The sequence below is a fragment of the Rhopalosiphum padi genome, chromosome 3, assembly GCF_020882245.1.
Source record: "Rhopalosiphum padi isolate XX-2018 chromosome 3, ASM2088224v1, whole genome shotgun sequence".
Taxonomy (NCBI): domain Eukaryota; kingdom Metazoa; phylum Arthropoda; class Insecta; order Hemiptera; family Aphididae; genus Rhopalosiphum; species Rhopalosiphum padi.
Genome location: NC_083599.1, coordinates 1,522,390 through 1,537,117, shown reverse-complemented (window position 1 = coordinate 1,537,117; position 14,728 = coordinate 1,522,390). Strand labels below are relative to the sequence as shown.

The window sequence follows — 14,728 nt, the reverse complement described above, 5'->3', positions numbered from 1 at the left end:
GTAAATATTATATAAAATATATTATTATAAATATTATAATTATATATATATATATTATATTATATAAATTTATTACATATAAATATTAAAGTTTTTCCTAACAAAAACTAATAACTTAAATGTAATCATATTTATAAATTATACTGTAATAAATATAAATTTGAAATAATTAGTAGGTATATTGTATTTCTAAAATTATATTAAAACAAATAAGTAAAAACCACATCCTGTAGGCTCCAACAATATGATGTTTTTCTTTTCTAACAGTGTATTTTCAAATGATGAAGAAATTTTAATTTCTTCTTGACTGTTTTTTGTACTAACCATTTGTGGAATTCCAAATAAATGATTGTTAGGAAAATGCTCTAAAATTAAATTGTTAACCAATGATTTGTTTTATATTATTTAAACAATTTTTAAATAAATTATATCAGTATATGATATGAGTATACAAAAAATAAACAATTATTTAAATTGTATATAAAAAAAATTAAAGAGATTTGTATAAAATTAATTTAATTAATACAGTACAACCTCTTTATAATTTCACCTATAAGATAGAAAATTTCTTCCTATGGAAAATAAAAGTAGACCCATATAACCTAAATCCCAAATATTTTAGTCAGGTGTTTTTGTAACAAAAGCTTTATAAGAGAAAAGTTAATTGATTCAGAATAAAAGTAAATAAAAGTAACTTTAATACTTATAAAAACACAGTTGTATATTCATATATATCATTCATATTCAATTACCTCTTGAATTTTGTAAATTATCTAGTAACTGTAGATCAATTAAATCATTCTTTTTTAGTGTTGTAATATTATGAATAGGTAATAAGTTTACAATGGTTGTAAACTGCCACAGCTAACACTTTCTTAGCTTGCTCTTGGGCAATTACATCCTTGTTAAGGTTTACAGCAATCTGTATTAAACAAAATATTTAAAGTATATGTTATTAATCAATTTAATAATGAACCAAACACAATTTATTATTATAACAGTATTTATCTAATTATAAACATCTATATTTCAAAATACTTTATTTATTCTTTTTAATTATTATTATCATATATTTGAACTTTGAAATTTACATACAATCAAATAATTCATCATAAAATTACATTTATCTTTATCAAAACAATATTAATAAAACTTTAACATAATAAAAATATCTGCCAAATTATGAGTTAGATTTTGAAATAAATTTATTTTGGGAATGATTGAATACATAAAATCAAAACTTTATAGTTTATACTCAACCTCAACCAAAAATAATTTTCTTTAATTTTAATTTTAAATGATTACAATAATGTGAAACACTATAATATTATGTTAAGTAATAAATACTAAAATAGAACTAATAAATTTTCTACAGTATTGTAATAAATAATAATTTTTGAAATAACTACTTACTTCTTTTGGAATTGGTGGTATTTGACACACTTAAACGACAAACAAATAATATTGATTTGTTTTCGAAAAAAAATATTAGCCACTATTAATTTAACTGCTAAGAAACATTTTGAATCATTATTTAAATAACGTATATTATTTTGAGTGTTTTGACACATAATTTTATCTAAGACTCAGAAAAATAGTATATGATTCTGGTAAGCGACTGGTAAGAAATCTTGATTTATTTTCAAAGAAAAACTTTTATTTCCTACACTGTCAGAACCGTCAACTCTCGCACCAACGCAAAGGCACAAGGCGAGACGAGAAAACAACAAGACGCGAGTCACACCGCCGCGCCGGACAAGTACCGGCCGTTGGCGATCTCATCGACTTGCGACAACTGTGAGATCGGCGACTACTTTTTTCTTGTTCCATGAACACCACAATTGTGTATTTTAACAACATTACCATTAACTGTGTTTTAAAATATTAACATTATCTCAAGATTTATTGAAGATTAATTAATTTATTATCCATAATAAAATTCCACGATGAATGGTAAAGCGTTATAACAATTGATGAAATGACGACGGCAGAGCTAGGTAGCGATTAGCGAGTGTACGGTCCGGGATATCAGCATATTATCTGGATCGAAGACGGACGTGATTATAAGGCTATAAGAAAACATTCGGGAGAACGGGCAGGACCCCGAGAACGTATACGGTTCAACACCGTACAGCCATCAATCACGGGATTAAGACATTTACCTCTCCTAAAATTTATAATTTTTATAATATTTTAATTTTTACTACATAATGTTGAAATTAGGCACGTATACAAAAAAAAATCGGTGGGTGGGTTACGAAATATAGCAATACAAATTGTGCCGCAACATAATAAAACAATTTTTAACTCGTTACTCGAAGTTATTTCGGGGTGGGGGGGGTGAACATCAAACCCCCCTGTATATGTGCCTGTTTGAGATTGAAGCTTGAGTGAATTTGAGGATCGAGGTATTTAACACAAATAGTAACACGACTATAAGTCTATAAAGTATAGTACACGATGATTATAATAACATACAACTAACGGGTATATAACCCGTCATTTGGTCCGGTATATAAAATAGGATATTATTTATGGAAATTAGTATTTTCTATTTATTTGGAATTTTTTAATCAATAAAGAATATTATTTTTTATGAATATAAACTAATAATATTACATTTAACATTCAATAACTTAACAAGATTTGTTAACTTAACTTTTTTAACTTTTTTTTAACTTTTAAACTATTTTTTATATACATATAATATTTATTATTACAATTTTATTTTATGGCGTTTTATACATTTATTTAAATTAAATTATGTTTTATAATTTTTTAAGAAGGGTCTTGCCGATTTCACGCAATCGGCAGTATTATGCTTTTTAAGTTGCCGATTTCACGTATTCGGTGACAACGTTGCTGATTTCATGAAATCGGCAATTTCATAAATTCAGCGTAACATATATATATAATTGCAGCGACGTGCGATGTAGCCTAGACAAATGTATTATTAATTTTTGTACACGCGAACGCGCACGCGAGTGTATTATTCATAATAATAGGTTTTGTAAGTGCTTCCCAGTTTTCAAAAAACATTAAATTAATTTTTTCTAAATATCAACTGTTAACCGTGTACCGTGCAGTTCATTGATATCACTAGCTAGTATACACTTCTTTCAAACTGGAAACAGACAACAGATCGGTCATTATACAGACGACAGTTGTACATAAGCCAAATGCATAATTCGATAACTTAATTGTATTATAATTTATTACATATTACCATAATTATTATTTACGAGTATATTGTAAATATTTAGTACCTACCTGAAAATAAAAGTTTGTAAAAATCTAAAATTTCACGACTGACCGTAAAATGTCGCAAATCAGACTATTTAAATAGCAGCAATTATTATTAAGAGGATGCTATACCCGCATGTATATTGTCTCCGTCTTCCACATGTAAAGCATAGCAAAAGCTGTTTGCGCGGGATAGAACCATTCAGGCTGTAGTGATAGTTAAGATTCCAAATTGATACATAGTATAGTTAAGAACATTGTTGCGTATCTGGCTATTGACTACCATTTGGCCGGGATGACTGAATTTGACAAGTGTGGTGTCGACGTGAAGGTAACCGATTTAATATAAAATATATGAAATACAGCAAATATATTGAGCGCAGTGAGCAAGCCGCAAGATAACATAATAATTATAAAACAATATCAATATTATAATACCTATGGGCGCCCAGAATTTAGCATATTGCATATAAATAATAGATACACAAATATATAATATTAGGTAATAATAACAAAAATGAAAAAATATATAAATATTAAATTGAAACCTAAACCTGACAACGCAAAAGTCTTCGCTGGAACGACGACGACGGCTCCAATGCGATGTAGGCACTAGGCAAGGCTAGGTAGCTGATTTCTCCTGAGGTCAACGATTTCGCGACGGCGGCGAGTGCGAACTGGACGATATATATATAATATATTATATGTATACGCACTTCGCGTATCAGCCGTTTCGACGACGCGGTGCGAAGGTATGTGCAAAACTCGCGGGTGTAGTAATGTAGTATAATAATGAATATACCTAATTCGCAAATAAATAACTGCGGATGTCCAACTGGCTTCGTAAAAGGCCAACAATACAACCGCGTGACGATGGACGACTTAATCGCATGAATATCGGTTGGACCCGTAACGTGGTGACTTATTCCGCACCAATTTAACGTCGGGGAATTTATTCCGGAAATTCGAACGCCGAATGGAACAACGCCTACGACAAGTTGCCAAAGGCCGACCGCGACAACACTTGACAGTATAAGTAGTATAACGACTAACGAGAAGCATTCGCGGCGGAAACGCAAGACCACGACCGGAGTGTCAGACTGTGTTCTACAAGCCCGGCAGGGCCTGACTAAGGCATTTTGTGGCCTTAGGCAAAATAAAAAATGTGGCCCCTTATGGCTTATTGTTAACAGTAGCAATAGCCTCCTCCACAAATGAGTCCACAAATGAGTTGTATTTTGTATAGAACAAAATAATAATTTATTACAATTTTGTATTTACTTATACATTTTCACAAACATAATTATAATGTTATACATTTTTTTTATCTCTACAGGCTACAGATTTTTTGTACTTATTATTTTCATTTACATTTTACGCTGATAAGGATTAATTATTTTATTTTTTCGAACCGACTGGCTCTCACTGCGACGTCGACGATCTCGGACGTCAAAGGTACTGGGATAGAGTGGGGGGGGGGACGTAAAAGTTCACGGAGATTGTATTTTCCGTGCGTATTGGAACCGGTGACCGACGCACGACGATGGGAATTTGAAGCAGCAATTTCGAACAAACATTATTTGTGAAATATCGTTTTTATTTTTTAGATTCTGAACGGATTAGTGATGAATATATTGATTTTACAATGATGTGTGTGTTTTTTTAAATTTTTAAATTTTTTTTTGTCTGTCATCACGTATTGAAGTAGTAATAGTCTTTGATTTTTGACTTCAGCCCCACTTTGAAAAGGAAATTGAATCTAGTTGGTACTTTGGGGAGGGGGTCAAAAGTAAAAAATGTCCATAAGTTTTCAAAAGCGTCAGGAAAAACCTTGAAAAAGTATCGGAAAAACGGGAATTTTTACGCATAACCATTTTTCGACAAAATCGATTTTTTGATTATGTTTTAACTCAAAAAACGAATCATTGTGTTTATGCAAGTTGGCATACATGCCACCGTTATCCCCCTTGGTCGAGAAATCAGCGCCGCCCGTTCAGCTGGAACGTGTGGCGTCCGGCAATATTGCGCGACGTTAGAAAAACTACTATACGACCGCCGTTGTTATTGTCATGCGTTCGTTCGCGGTGTGATCATATTTTTATTTTATTATTATTATTATTACGTTGCCGTTTACGGTTTTGTCGTCGCTTCTCTTACGCTGAAGAAAAGCACGGCTTTTATTAACTCTTTCATGATATTACCGTTGCCAGTTTAGGCCAATTATCCGAGAAAGTATCAACTGCTGCAGATCGGCGCATTTTAAGAAGCGGTCCAGTTCCATCTTACCTCTCCTTACGGTACCGTTCTCTTTTTTTTATTATTATTAGTTATAATAATTTAGTTATATTAGTTTTTTTATATTAATAGTTATTCATATATCATACAAGACGATCTGTCTAGTGCCAGTTGGCGTATTGTTTTATTATACCTATATAACATAATTACTTATTAGTGATATATTATGTTTTGGTTTGTTTTTTAAATATAATTTGTAAAATTTATATATATCGTTGTTCTACTTTATTTATTAACCCTACCCTCTCCTCGTCATAATCAGAACTCTAGTCATCGCCGCCCACAACCCAAAACAAAGGTAAGTCCGGCGTTGGCGAAACACATTGTAAATACTTGAAATTTTCACTAAATATTTATATTAGCGTTATCTATTTACGATTAAATTTTCAAAATATTTAGAATTTGTTTAAACTATTTATAGACCATTGAAATTTTTGATTTTTCTAAATTTTTTTTATTGAAATGCCGATAAAAAAAATTTGGCTTTCCCAAAAATCTTTAAAATTTAATACAAGGTTTATTATAAGTTTTTCTTATTGTAGTAAAAAAAAAAATCGTTGGTCACAATTTTTGTTTATAAGCATTAAAAGTCCAAATAATGATTACGAAATAAGTCAAAATCGCGAATATTTGCAACGAATTTTGAAGTTGAAAATTTATATCTTAGGTTAAAAAATCAAACACAAGGTTCTCCATAACTTTTTCTTCAAATAACTGTAAAAAAAAAAAACTCCAGCATCAATATAGAAAAAATGTTATGATCGTATAAAATTTTTTTTTACGAAATCTAGTAAAATAATGATATATTACAATTTAAATATAGGTAATAATTAATAATATAATATATCCTACTAATTATCTTAAATTGATCATCCTAGAATCATCTTCGTTCAGAATCATTTTTCGTAGACAATGATACCAGTTATTGCATTCAAATTTAACACATCTATTATAACAGGGGTGGCCAAACCACTGCTCGCGTCATAGACTTTTGCGGCTCCCATTTTATCGTACCAGTTTTACAAAACAAATTTTTTAATATGAATTTATTTATATGAGTCTCTTCTCACTGGCCACCCCTGCATTATATAGTGACCTACTCATATCCATCTCTACCATACAGCAGAGCGACCACTTGCTCACCTTTTTTATATCAATTATACAAAAAAAATTCTTATTGTTTCAAAATCCTTTTTTTTTTTGAACTTGAATAACTTTTTTTTTAATTACAATATCTAAAAATAAAAACGATATTCCACAGCGCCAAAGTTCTCATTTTTATGTGATGAAAATAAAATTTCGTTTCTTAGTTATTATTGTAGCCAGTCACGACCTTATTTTTTTAGGGCAAGTCCCCAAACAATTTTGGATTGGTGGGTGGGTAAAATTGCTAGTTTGTAAACATATTTTACTATGTATAAATATATTATTTTAGGAGTTAGCTGTCAGTACATTAGTACATGGGTAACAAAACATACTATGCTGTACATTGCTGTATTGTTGTAATGCTGTATATAATGCGTATTACTTATCGCGTATGGTAGGTATGTGTATGACCAGAATTGGGCAAAAATGCAAAATATTATCTTGATAATTATTCGAATAAATACTTATTTGAATAATTTGTTTTTTAAAAAAAATCATTCGAATAATTCGAAGTTCCTGTACGGCTGTACTAGTAACAGTAGTAACCATTTTTATTTGTTACTGTACTAATTGTTTTAAGTTCTTCGTTGGTGAAAGCAATCTAATCTAAACCTGTGATAATCTATAATTAATATTGTTTTTCATTTTTATTATAATTATTAAATAATATTGTATAAGCAAATCGAGTTTATTATTATAGGCATTAGCAATCAGCAGAGCTCGAGAGCTAAGACTAGCACAGTACCACTCTTCACGAATCTTGTGAATTTTAGATTTTAAATTAATAATATGAATAAATTTGTTATTAGAGAATCAAACACAAAAGTAAGTATTTTTAATGCAATTGCAATGCACTAATCAGTAGTCAATAATATAAAATATTATGACATAGTTTTTTTTATATTAAAAACTAAATAATTTTCAACTTTTGGGAGTTAAAAAATACCTATAATTGTATATATTTGTATTTAATTTAATTATAGTTGAATATCTATAACCCTAGATAATTATTATTTATTAATAATTGAAAAAATGTTCATTATAATTTTGAAGTGTCTTTATTACAGTATGTTTTAATTTGTAATTAAAATAATTTATATGGCAGTTGCAGTAGGAAATACTTAAATTATGTAAGTGGCTATTTGAGTATTTAAGTATTTCATATTTTCATTCCTAATTATTATTGGTAAAAATTGGCATATTTTGTATGATTAATTTCATCTTGTGTGAGTAACAAAATACAATTCATAACATTTGGGATTAAATACCTACTCAACATTTTTAGAGCATATTTTGACTATTTTGGTGTTAAATGCCATAATATATTTTATTTTAAGACCATATTTAAAATTTTTGATCATTGTGTGGTTTCATTGAGTTAGTTGTTGAAAAATACTTGACTAGGTAGTTGTAGAGCGATAGTTAATAATAATAAATAATAATTAATAAGGGTTGTAACTATATTCGAACGAAACGAGAATAAAGTTTTTTTGGTTTAATGTTAAGGTTATATTATTGACACCTAACTATACCTAAGATCTAACCACGTCAAGAAGGTGTATACCCACTAATAATTTTAGCAATACGCCACTGCGTGACACACTATAAACTTGTCTGTATAAACTCTCTGTCATAATATGTATAAAAACATATACCTATATGGCACATGCAATATGCAGAACGATACAATCATTTTCAATCCCAATTTCTATTTTTATAAATAGATGGAAAATATGTTATTTACACGAATCAATTATTGACCACAACCAAAATAAAACATTGGCTGTCGCCTGTATTCTGTGGCTCTGTCACTAGTCGTGAACCAAGCACGTGATTAACTGCTATATAAAATTATAAAAATTATAACTTCATCACCGACTTAACCGTTATGTAACCTATTACACTTAGTTTGTGACCTTTCAAATTTGCTTGTTAAGTTCGCATTTGTAAAATGTCAAACGCGAATAATTATGTTTATTCATGTGAAAAAAAAACGAATAAAATTAAACGATACAAATTGGAAAAGACATATACTTGCTTGCATGTGATGTAGTTAAGTTTAAAAACACAAAAACAATAAGTGACGTTTTAAATTTTTTTATAAAAAAACGCAGTATAGATTAACTTATTGATTTTCCAAAAGATTTTTACATTAATGTTAATTGATATGGTAAAAAAATATCAATATTTATTTTATAATTAAAAAAAATATACCTATGCATCAGCAGGTTTTAGTTTTATGTTTGGGTAGGTGGATAGTTTCAGTATTTGCCCCTATGAATAAAATGTTCGTGACACCACTGATTGTAATCTTCTTGGTTCTTTGCCGTGAAAAACTGTTTTTGCTATGTTTTGTATTTGTAAAATGGAGAAAAGTTACAACACGTGTCACGTGCGTGTATAATGTCTTCTTAAGAGCACAGCGACCAATGTAAGCGTACTAACTGTTTTATCTCTCTGGCCTACACGCAGCATGGACAAAACGCATTTTTGCAGAACAAACATTACCTGTGAAATATCGTTTTTTTTTTATATAAAAACTAATGTTTTTAAGTAATTTTAGAGTAAACATTTTAATGAATTTCAGTACTATAAATTAATAAAAAATACATTCAAATTAAACTAAAGTTGATCGCGAAAGTTATATTTTGACTAAATCTGGAGAAATTATCAAATATTAAAACACTAAACATTAAATAACAAAATCATGATCATTAGACAATTATTTGAAGAAAAAAAAAAACACTGAAAAACCAGTAGATTTAAAAATATTTATTACATTAATTGTGCATAATATAGATGATAATTTAAAATACTTTGAAGATTATGAAATCCGTAAAAAAATGTTATTCCTGGTTCACAATGGAAATTCAATGGGTATGCCAATAGTTCATACCTAGGTACTTAAATTTTATCTTATTCTAATAATCAATATATTTAAACATACATAAATTCAAACATTTAATATTGTTTATAACATAAATTTATATATCATAAAATATAGTTTTACAATAAATATTGTTATTAGGAAGCCTAGAAGAAGCACATGTTAAAGCAAAAAAAAAGTACTCTTATTCTTTCAGATTTATCTGCAAACAATGACCATATGGTTAAAAAAGTTAAAAAAAAATATTTGAAAGGAATAACAAATAGAAAGTCATCCAACTTTAAAATCTAGTAAGATGTATTGTTTATGTTTAATTTTCTTTGCATTTCAAGATTATATAATAACAAATATATATATTATATTAATACTGTTCAATTTATTTAAAAATCAATAATATCAAATTAACTATTAATTAATTGTAGTATTGTACTGTATTATTGAATAAGAATTTTTTTTTTAGGAACAGATTCTTTTGCAAAATTATGTAGAGAGTATAATATATTATATGCAAATTATCATTATATAATTATATTATACAATCTTATTCAATAATACAGTACAATACTACAGTCAGTGTCGGTCTGGCTCATGACTGGGCCCCTGGTTAACTAATTTCGAATGGGCCCCCTACAAACTTAATTTTAACTTAAACGAAAAAAAAATTAATTATCATTTAATATAATATTTAAACTATTTTATACATAATTAATAAAATTAGGTCGTTTTTTCAACGCCTTTGTCAATATAGATCTATTTTTATCCCGTAGAGTAGTAAGCTAAATACTGCGTTTATTCTTATCACCAGACGACAATAATTACCATGTATCTATGTTAAATTTTTACATATTTATTAGAATTGTACCCGATTAGAATTTTAAACACATACATATTTTTTATTACGTTTACGATTAGCTATGGGCCCTTAAGAGGGCGTCACACCCGCGTGTGTTGTCTCTGTCTTATAAGTACGTAACATAGCAAATTTACACTCAGCAGATCACGTTTAGCTCCGTCAGTTTAAAAATTAGAGTAAATCGACCTATTATGAAACTTGATGATAAGAAAATTATCTGTGTTTGTATGATGGTTTTTTACGATAGTTCAATTTTTTAGCAAGTTATGTGTATATACTATATAACATAGCGTAAATTAAAAATGCTCATAATTCACTTAAAAACTTAATAATCGTAAAAAACTAACATACAAACACAGATAATGTTCTTATTATCAAGTTTCATAATAGGTTGATTCACTTTAATTTTTAAACTAAAGAAGCTAAACGTGATCTGCTGATCATAAAATGTGCTATGTTACATAGTTGTAAGACGGAGACAACACATGCGGGTGTTGCGGCCTCTTAATATTGAAAAATATCGAAGGGCCCACGGCGATCGCCGGGTAGCCGGGTGGGCCAGACCGACACTGACTCCAGTCTACAATTAATTAATAGTTAATTTGATATTATTGATTTTTAAATAAATTTAACTGTAATAATTATAGGTAGTTTAAATAACATTTTTAATATTATTTATTTAAAAATTAATAGACAAAAGAAATGAATAATGATGAATTTACTTAAGAAAATGAAGATAATATAGATATGTATGAATCTGATAAAGATGCAGAATACCACTTACCTGTGTCTTGAAGTTTCAAATGGTAAAATAGATTAAAATATTTAAGTAACTGTTCATATTATTATCATTATTATTATTGATATGATCTAGCTATAATTGAGTTGGAAGTAGTGTCACTGGACGCTCATCCTTTCCCTCACGTTGTCACGTCTAGTAATTTATTTTATCTAATTTACTTATTGTTTTTTCTATGTAAACAGATTGTAAATGTATTTTGTAAAAAAAAAAAAAAAAAAATTGAGTTAAATATTAGTATGATATGTAATTTGCTCTTATTAAATATTTCCATTACTCAATTTTGATTATTCAAGTCCAAAAAGTCGAATAATGATTGAAAATTATAACAATAACTCAATATCAAACATTTTTAATTTTCCTAGTCTTATTAGTCATTCAATGAATAATCCATTTCCAAAATAAAACAAGTCAACAATATTTATGTTAAAGCCGAGTAGCCATACCCCAGTGTTTGCATTAGACAAAAAATGTAAAAAAAAAATTATTTTTCTCACAACTATCAAATTTAGCAGAAAGTATATAATATAATACATATATTTAACATCATATATCTGTTACTATTTTTCAAATTAGATAGATATTTCAATCTCATGTGATAATCATGTTAAAATAAACTACCTAGATATGAGTATATATAGGTAGGTACTCATATATAACTAGAATTTTATTTAGATCAAAATAAATATAAATGAGTTAAAAATTATCTAGATGAGATAAAACATAAATAATTTTTATCTAAATGAGTTACCTATCTAGATATTTTCCAACACCGATAACCAACAGGCGACAGCGTTTCAACCACGTATATAGTATCTATATCCGTGGTTTCAACTGCCACGTCGTATCATAATGATAATTTGTTATCAATAAGTAGATTTCCAAATAAATTATCATCTGTATGAATATGTTACGAAAAATAAAACATAAGAAATAAGTTATTAACAATTATATTATTTGTACGAAAAAAAAAAGTATAATTTATTATATTTACATTATTATAATACAAATTAATTATGGTAGGTAAAAATTAGAATAAAATGGATCGTGTAATGGTAGTAACATATAGTACCATAATCCGTGACTTTCCTGTTTTGATGGTGGCTTCGTCGGCGGCAGAGGAGTAGTTGTTGTTATAGTTGTAGTAGTAGAAGTAGTAGTAGTAGTAGTTGATTTAATTATTGATTCCAATACTGGAGCAGTAGTACCAGCAGGAATGTTCATTTTAGTGACCTTATTTAATCTGTAAACATTATAATATTAGTTTTTGGATTTTTAACAACATTCCGATTTTTGAATTGCAAGACATATTAAAACACTTTCATTTGAAAACAATACTAAGTTCATTATAGTGTAGATGAGTAGGTAGTAACACAGACAGTGGCGCAACTTGATAATAAGGGGCCTATATGAAAATTTCCAGACCTTACCGAATAATAAAAATGAAAAACAGTCATACCTTATTATAAGGTATGTCCTTATTATAACTTTTAAAAATAGTGTTTTCTCATACCTATGTCATAGTATTAATTAATTAATATAATTATAATTTTTATTAGTTAAATTTTTTTTTTTTTTTTAAATTACACATAAAAATTAACTCTTGTTTTTACGGCAGCAAAATCATTAATGATTTTGTTTGTATCCAATTCATTATTATTAGGTACCTAGTAATACAAAAATTCTATAGATAGATATTTTTTTGTCTTATTATCGTCATACACTCAGGTAATATTGTCACAAGTCATGACTTACACACTACCTACACAGTACACTCACCAACATAATTATGTATAATAATAGAAGAAGTTTCAAATATTCAATTATAGTGTATACTCTAACTCTTTATCCGCATTTCGGACCTATACTGTATTACGATACACTGTATTTCTCACATAGGTACTCGTAATTTGAATTATTCTCTAATTCAAAAGAGTAAAGACATCATTATTTATTATATTAAAACAAATATTATAATATGTGTATATTACAGATTATAGTAAAGGAATATCGTACATGAGTTTTTTAATCTAGAGGCCCCTCAAGACCGGGGGCCCCTGTGAATTGCACACCCAACACTCCCGATAATTGCGCCACTGAACACAGAATAAACTGTTTGGTTTTCATAATTTTAAAATTATGCAGTGTCTAGATAGTAAATTGAACACTGAGAAAATTGAGAATGACGAGAACTAAGCGAAAAAAAATTAAAATGTCAATATAACGATAAGTTAAATACGATAAAAGAACCACACAAAATTATATAAATTATATTATTATTATCATTTATATAAATATAATACTCATGATATCTATACTTTCCTGGATTAATTTTCGAAACACCATCGCTATATTATCATTGTTTTTTCTCATTAATAGATAGGTACGCCGTGTTGGTACGCGAATGTGTAGCTTGTGTGATTTATTCATGTTACATTTTTACAATTTTACAAATGTGTAGAGTAAACACTGTTTTATTTTCGTGAATAATGTACCGTTTAAATAAATATATAATATATATATATGTGTTTTATACCAGTCATTAATATCGAATTTATTAAAAGTAAAAATGTTTAGACTTTTGTGTTACAAATTATATTTATATTGGTTCAATAAAAATTTTAGTTGGCGATGTATCGAGTGTAAAGCGTAATAATGTGATCGTATTTAATAGATAGCTAAATTGTTAATGACACTGAAAAAGACTATATTAAAACCATACACCTGATAATTCAGAAATTGAAGCAAGGAAAGCAGTGCAAATTTAAAAAACATATTGAACTTAGTTCTCAAGAAGTTTTAGGCATTGTACCAATGTATTTTTACAGGTAACAATAATAAATAATTATAACTAGAGATAGAATTTAAAATTAAAATAATAATTGTAGATCTTCAAAAGATTAATACTACTTCCTATACATAAATTTATTTCGAACAAATATTTTTGAAGTGGTTGCTACAATAACCAACAATTAAATCTTAACGGTTAAACTTTCACATTTTATAATATAATTAATATAAATTAGATTGTATAGTTACTTAGTGTGTTGTTCAGGACAATGTGCTTTAATAAATTTTAAATTGCATTCTTTTTTACAGCATGCATTTATAATAAATTTATTTCTTTCTTGTCTTTCAAATTGTTCCACAGTATCTGAAACCATAGTTAAATTAGAATCATTGAGATATCATAATAATATTATGCCGTTATATAACTTATAGGTGATAAAAGTTACATTACAGCTATGCTATCTTTTCGTCTTTATGTAGAATTTTGAATAGTAACTAACTCAAAATACAAGTTACAAAATACTATAACAAAATCAATTATTTAGTTAGGTAAGCAGCATGTAATAATTCTATTACCTACGTTTTATTTAAACCAATATACATTAATTGTAATGAAATTATTTTGATTTTGAGCTAAGTGCGATAAATGTATTGATTTTACAATGATGTGTGTTTGTGTATGTATTGTAAATAAACTTCATACACGATATAAGTA

General features: G+C 27.9%; 1 long non-coding RNA gene across 1 annotated transcript; it reads right to left on the bottom strand.

Moving 5' to 3' along the window:
- Positions 1-12,157: 12,157 nt before the first annotated feature.
- Positions 12,158-14,351, bottom strand: LOC132923938 (uncharacterized). Its single transcript, XR_009661278.1, has 2 exons — positions 14,263-14,351; positions 12,158-12,466 (listed from the first exon to the last, which is right to left on the bottom strand). It is a non-coding gene; the product is annotated as an uncharacterized LOC132923938 (long non-coding RNA).
- Between the last annotated feature and the right edge of the window lie 377 nt (positions 14,352-14,728).